This window comes from Rattus norvegicus, chromosome 14, assembly GCF_021556685.1.
Source record: "Rattus norvegicus strain SHRSP/BbbUtx chromosome 14, alternate assembly SHRSP_T2T, whole genome shotgun sequence".
NCBI classification, from domain to species: Eukaryota; Metazoa; Chordata; class Mammalia; order Rodentia; family Muridae; genus Rattus; species Rattus norvegicus.
The window spans coordinates 59,312,680-59,319,658 of record NC_141547.1 but is presented as its reverse complement, the minus strand read 5'-3'; positions in this window follow the sequence as shown (position 1 = coordinate 59,319,658).

Sequence of the window (6,979 nt, the reverse complement as noted above, 5' to 3'; positions counted from 1 at the left end):
TGGAAGCTTCACCATAACCATTGATCAATTTGTCATTAATTTATTTATCTCATTGTCATCTCCATGTGGATAATATGCTCAACAAATCAGCAGGACAACTTCTACCTCGGAGATCAGTGGTATATCAGTTCTTGAGGACTCAGCTTCTGTCTTATATTGATTTTGAGAATAGTTTATGGATATATCAGTTTATAAACAGTATGAAAGTTCACTAAAAATATCTACAAGTATGGTAGAGAAATGGCTCAGCAGGTAAAACATTTCCAGCACAATCATCAGAACCTGAGTTTAGAGTCTAGAAATCACTTAAAGCCAGGGCATGTGGCACACATTCTTAATTCTAGTCATCTTGAGACTAGATAAGAATAGAAAGCAAGAATCGCTAGAAGTTTTTTTGTCCACATAGAACATATGGATTGGTATATAAAGTAAATAACTGCACCAAACAAAAAGGAAGATTAAGAAAAGGTTTAAAGGTTATTGTCTCTTGTCTAAACTCTATGTGTACACAATGACAAAGTGCATGTTACATTCATAATCTCCTCTTCTCTCTCTCCCTCCCCTCTCTCTTTCTCTTTCTCTCTCTCTCACACAGGCACACTCATGCACATGCATGCACACACCCTCAGAGGGGCATATATTACTAAAACCAAAGAAAAAACATGGTATATATTGTGTTTCAGTAATTCTGGAATAATTGCGATCATGAAGGAGCCAAAATAGGATACTATGCTTTCTAGAGATGAAATGTAACTTTCTGTTAAATGTCCATTTTTATTGATAAATGAAGTCTCTTTTTCAAATTAAATAATTTAAATTATATATTTTATATACTTCAACATGTATTTAAAATGATATTTATAATATTATGGAACATCTCTATCAAGTAATCATATTTATACCAATGAGAAGTCATTTAATTCATAACAAATTAAACAATACTAGTACAAAAGAAAGCTTTCACCTTGAAATCAGCATTATATAGACAACTATAAAATTGTAATTATAATGTAATTTATATAACTTTCTGAGGATTGTGAAAAATTCCAACAGATTTATTTAGCTGTAGGTAATCTTTCTCCGCCTTTTATCTCTCTCTATCCCTTACCTCTTATCTCCCTCCCCATCCCTCATGTGTAATCTAGAGTTGATAGCTGAACCACTAGTACTTCTTTTGAAAACCAAAGACATTAGAAAACTAAAAATATAAAAAAGGAAACATTTATTGATTTATTCAAAATGCTTTGGTGTAGAGGAATTTTTTTATTTTTATTTTTTTTTGTTTTGACATTTTTTGTCCTTTTTTTCCTTTTATTGGATTTTTAAAATATTTTTTCTCTCCATCTTTATTAACTTGGGTATTTCTTATTTTCATTTTGATTGTTATTCCCTTTCACGCTTTATGGGCCAACATCCCCCTAACCGTTCCCCCTCCCCTTCTATATGGGTGTTCCCCTCCCCATCATCTCCCCATTACCGTCCTTCCCCCAACAATCACTTTCACTGAGGGTTCAGTCTTGGCAGGACCAAGGCCTTCCCCTTCCACTGGTGCTCTTACTAGGCTATTCATTGCTACCTATGCTGTTGGAGCCCAGGGTCAGTCCATGTATAGTCTTTTGAGTAGTGGCTTAGTCCCTGAAAGTTCTGGTTGGTTGGCATTGTTGTTCATATGCGATCTCGAGCCCCTTTCAAGCTCTTTCAGTCCTTTCTCTGATTCCTTCACTGGGGGTCCTGTTCTCAGTTCAGTGGTTTGATACTGGCATTCGCCTATGTATTTTCTGTATTCTGGCTGTGTCTCTTTTTTTAATTGATAGTTTAAATGTTATCTCCTTTCCTGTTTTCCCCTCCAGAAACCCACTGTCCCATCCCCCTCCCCTTCTTCTATAAGAATGTTTCCCCTCCCCAAACATGCCCCCTTGCTGCCTCCCTACCCTGTCATTACCCTACAATGATGGGTCCAGCCTTGAAAGGACCAAGGGTTTCTCCTCCCATTGTTGCAAAACAGCTCCATCCTCACGTACATATGCAGCTGGAGCCATGGGTCTGTCCACGTGTACCCTGGGAGCTCTGGTTGGTTGGTATTGTCCTTATGGGGTTGCAAGACCCTTAAACTCCTTCAGTCCCTTCTCTAATTCCACCAACAGAGACATCTTCTCAGTTCCATGGTTTGCGGCTAGCATTAGCCTCTGTATTTGTCACTCTCTGGCTGAGCCTCTCAGAGGACTTAGGAGCTATATCAGGCTCTTAATATAATTTGCTTTGAGAATTTTGTGCGACATGCTCTGACTTAAGGGGCTTTAAGAACACAGTTTCCTCAAGATAGCAGTTCTTGTAGTGAAAATATAGGCACGCAACACATCTACCTTAGGAATTGAAGTATTAATAAGTTGTAGAAATTATCTTTGTTTTCTTTTTTATTAGATTTTTTTTTATTTACGTTTCAAATGCAATTCCCTTTCCTGGTTTCCGAGATATAAGCCCCCTATAAAATCCCCGTCCCCTTCTTCTATAAGGGTGTTTCCCCTCCCCAAAGATCCACCCTTTCCCACCTCCCCATCCTGACATTCCCCTACACTCATGGGTCAAAAATTGGCAGGAACAAGGGCTTCTCTTTCCATATCCCCTTCTATGAATATTTGTGTTCCCCCATTTTAAGAAAGAGTGAAGCATCTGCACTTTGGTCATCCTTCTTCTTAAACTTTCTGTGGTCTGTGCATTGTACCTTGGGTAATTTGAACTTTTGGGCTAATATCCATTTATAAGTGAGTGCATACCACGTGCGTTTTTCTGTGATTGGGTTACCTCACTCAGAATGTTTTTTTTCCAGTTAAATCCATTTGCCTATGAATTTTGTGAAGTCATTGTTTTTGATAGCTGAGTAGTACTTCACTGTGTAGATATACCACATTTTCTGTATCCATTCTTCTGTTGAAGGGCATCTGGGTTCTTTTTAGCCTCTGGATATTACAAATAAAACTGCTGTGAACATAGTGGAACATGGGTCTGTGATGTACATTGGAACATTTTGGGGTATATGCCAGGAGAGATATAGCTGTGTCCTCAGGTAGTGCAATGTTCAATTTTCTGAGGAACCTCCAGACTACTCATTTCCAGAGTGGCTGTACCAGCTTGAAATCCCAACAATGGAGGAGTGCTCCTCTTTCTCCATATCCCCACCAGCATCTGCTGTCACCTGAGTTTTTTATCTTAGCCATTCTGACTGGTGTGAGGTGGAATCTCAGAGTTGTTTTGATTTGCATATCCATGATGACTAAAAATGTTAAGCATTTCTTTAGGTACATCTCAGCCATTTGATATTCCTCAGCTGAGATTTCTTTGTTTAATTCTATGACCCATGATGGAATAGGGTTGTTTTTTTTTTCTTTTTCTTTTTTTTATCTTTGGAGTGTAACTTTTTGAGTTCCTTGTATATTTTGGATATCAGCCCTCTATCCAACATAACACTGGTAAAGGTCTTTTTCTTTTCTTTTTTTTTTCTCCATCTTTATTTAATGGGGTATTTCTTATTTACATTTCAATTGTTAATCCCTTTCCCTGTTTCCAGGCCAACATCACCCTAACACCTTCCCCTCCCATTCCATATGGGTGTTCCCCTTCTCATCCTCCCCCCTTACAGCCCTCCCCACAACAATCCCGTTCACTGGCGGTTCAGTCTTGGCAGGACCAAGGCCTTCCCCTTCCACTGGTGCCCGCACAGCTGTTCACTGCTACCTATGCAGTTGGAGACCAGGGTCAGTCCAGGTATAGTCTTTGGGTAGTGGCTTAGTCCCTGGAAGCTCTGGTTGCTTGGCATTGTTGTTCATATGGGGTCTCAAGCCCCTTCAAGCTCTTTCAGTCCTTTGTCTGATTCCTTCAATGCGGGTCCCGTTCTCAGTTAAGTGTTTTAATGATGGCATTTGACTATGTATTTGCAGTATTCTGGCTGTGTCTCTCAGGAGAGATCTACATCCGGTTCCTGTCGGCCTGACTTCTTTGCTTCATTCATCTTATCTAGTTTAGTGGCTGTATATGTATGGGCCACATGTGGGGCAGGCTTTGAATGAGTATTCCTTAAGTCTCTGTTCTAAACTTAGCTTCCCTATCCCTTCCCAAGATTACCCTTGTTCCCCATTTAAAGAAAGTGAACCATTCACATTTTGGTCATCCTTCTTGAGTTTCACGAGTTCTGTGCATCTAGGGTAATTCGAGCATTTGAGCTAATATCCACTTATCGATGAGTGCATACCATGTGTGTTTTCTGTGATTGGGATACCTCCCTCAGAATGATATTTTCCTGTTCCATTGATTTGCCTATGAATTTCATAAAGTAATTGTTTTTGATAGCTGAGTAGTATTCAATTGTGTAGATGTACCACATTTTCTGTATCCATTCCTTTCTTAAAGGGCATCTGGGTTTTTTCCAGCTTCTGGCTATTATAAATGAGGCTGCTATGAACATAGTGGAACATGTGTCTTTGTTAAATGTTGAAGCATCTTTTGGGTATATGCCCAAGAGAGGTATAGTTGGGTCCCCAGGTAGTGCAATGTCCAATTTTCTAAGGAACCTCAATACTGATTTCTAGAACAGTTATACGAGTCTGCAATCCCATCAACAATAGAGGAGTGTTCCTCTTCCTCCACATCCTTGCCAGCATCTGCTGTCGCTGCAATTTTTGACCTTAGCCACTCTGACTGGTGTGAGGTGGAATCTCAGGGTTCTTTTGATTTGCATTTCCCTTATGAACATTTCTATAGGTGCTTCTCAGTCACACGATATTCCTCAGCTGAGAATATTTTGTTTAGGTCTGTACTCCATTTTTTTTCTTTTGTTATTTTCGAAGCTGGGGACTGAACCCAGGGCCTTGCGCTTGCTAGGCAAGCGCTCTACCACTGAACTAAATCCCCACTCCCACCCCCATTTTTAATAGGGTTATTTGTCTCCCTGCAGTCTAACTTCGTGAGCTCTTTGTATATTTTGGACATAAGCCCTCTATCAGTTGGAGGATTGGTAAAGATCTTTTCCCAATCTGCTGGTTGCCGTTTAGTTCAAACAACCATGTACTTTGCCTTACAGAAGCTTTGCAGTTTTATGAGATCCCATTTGTCGATTCTTGATCTTAGAACATAAGCCATTGGTGTTATTGTTCAGGAACTTTTCTCCAGTGTCTATGTGTTCGAGATTCTTCTCCACTTTTTCTTCTATTAGTTTGAGAGTATCTGGTTTGATGTGGAGGTCCTTGATCAACGTAGACTTAAGGTTTGTACAGGATGATAAGAATGGATCGATCTGAATTCTTATACAGGCAGACCTCCAGTTGAACCAGCACCATTTGCTGAAAATGCTATCTTTTTTCAATTGGATGGTTTTGGCTCCTTTGTCAAAAATCAAGTGACCATAGGTGTGTGGGTTCATTTTTGTGTCTTCAATTCTATTCCACTGGTCTATGTTTCTGTCTCTGTACCAATACCATGAAGTTTTAATCACTATTGCTCTTTAATTCTACTTGAGTTCAGGGATAGTGATTCCCCTGGAAGTCCTTTTATTGTTGAGGACAGTTTGAGCTATCCTGGGTTTTTGGTTATTCCAGATGAATTTGCAAATTGTTCTGTCTAATTCTATGAAGAATTGGGTTGGAATTTTGATGGGGATTGCATTGAATCTGTAGATCTTTTTTGGCTAAGTGGCCATTTTTACTATATTAATCTCCTGCCAACCAGGAAAATGGGAGATCTTTCTATCTTCTGAGATCATCTACAGTTTCTTTCTTCAGAGAATTGAAGTTCTTATCATAGAGATCTTTCACTTGCTTTGTTAAAGTCACCCCAAGTTATTTTATATTATTTTGGACTATTATGAAGGGTGCAATTTCCTTAATTTCTTTCTCAGCTTGTTTCTCTTTTGTATAGAGGAAGGCTGCTGATCTATTTGAGTTAGTTTTATACCCAGCCACTTTGCTGAAAGTGTTTATCAGGTTTAGTAGTTCTCTGGTGGAACTTTTGGAATCACTTAAATATAAATCATATCATCTCCAAATAGTGATATTTTGACTTCTTCATTTCCAATCTCTATCCCTTTGATCTCCTATTGTTGTCTGGTTGCTCTGGCTAGGACTTTGAGAACTATATTGAATTAGTAGTGAGAGAGTGGGCAGCCTTGTCTAGTCCCTGATTTTAGTGGGGTTGCTTCAAGTTTCTCTCCATTTAGTGTAATATTATTTACTGGTTTGCTGTATATGGCTTTTACTAAGTTTAGGTATGGGTCTTGAATTCCTGTTCTTTCCAGGACTTTTATCATGAAGGGGTGATGAATTTTTTCAAATGCTTTTTCAGCATCCGCTGAAATGATCATGTAGTTTTTATTTTTCAGTTTGTTTATATAGTGGATTACAGTGATGGTTTTCCCTATATTATACCATCCCTGCATCCCTGGAATGAAGCCTACTTGATCATGATGGGTGATTGTGTTGATGTGCTCTTGGATTAGGTTTGCTAGAACTTTATTGAATATCTTTGCATCGATATTCACAAGTGAAATTGGTCTGCTGTTCCCTTTTTTGTTGGGTGTTTGTATGGTTTAGGAATATCACCAATTGCGGGTTCATAGAAGGAATTCAGTAGTGCTCCATCTGTTTCAATTTTGTGGAAAAGTTTGAATATTATTGGTATGAGGTTTTCTATGAAGGTCTGATAGAATTCTGCACTGAACCCATCTGGACCTGGGCTCTTTTTGGTTGGGAGACTTTTAATGACTGCTTCTATTTCTTTAGTAGTTATGGGGTTGTTTAAATGGTTTTATGTTCCTGATTTAACTTCTATACCTGGTATCTGTCTAGGAAATTGTCCATTTCCTGCAGATTTTTAAATTTTGTTGAATATGGGCTTTTGTAGTAGCATCTGATGATTTTTTGAATTTCCTCTGATTCTGTAGTTATGGCTCGCCTTTCATTTTTGATTTTGTTAATTTGGACACACTCTCTGT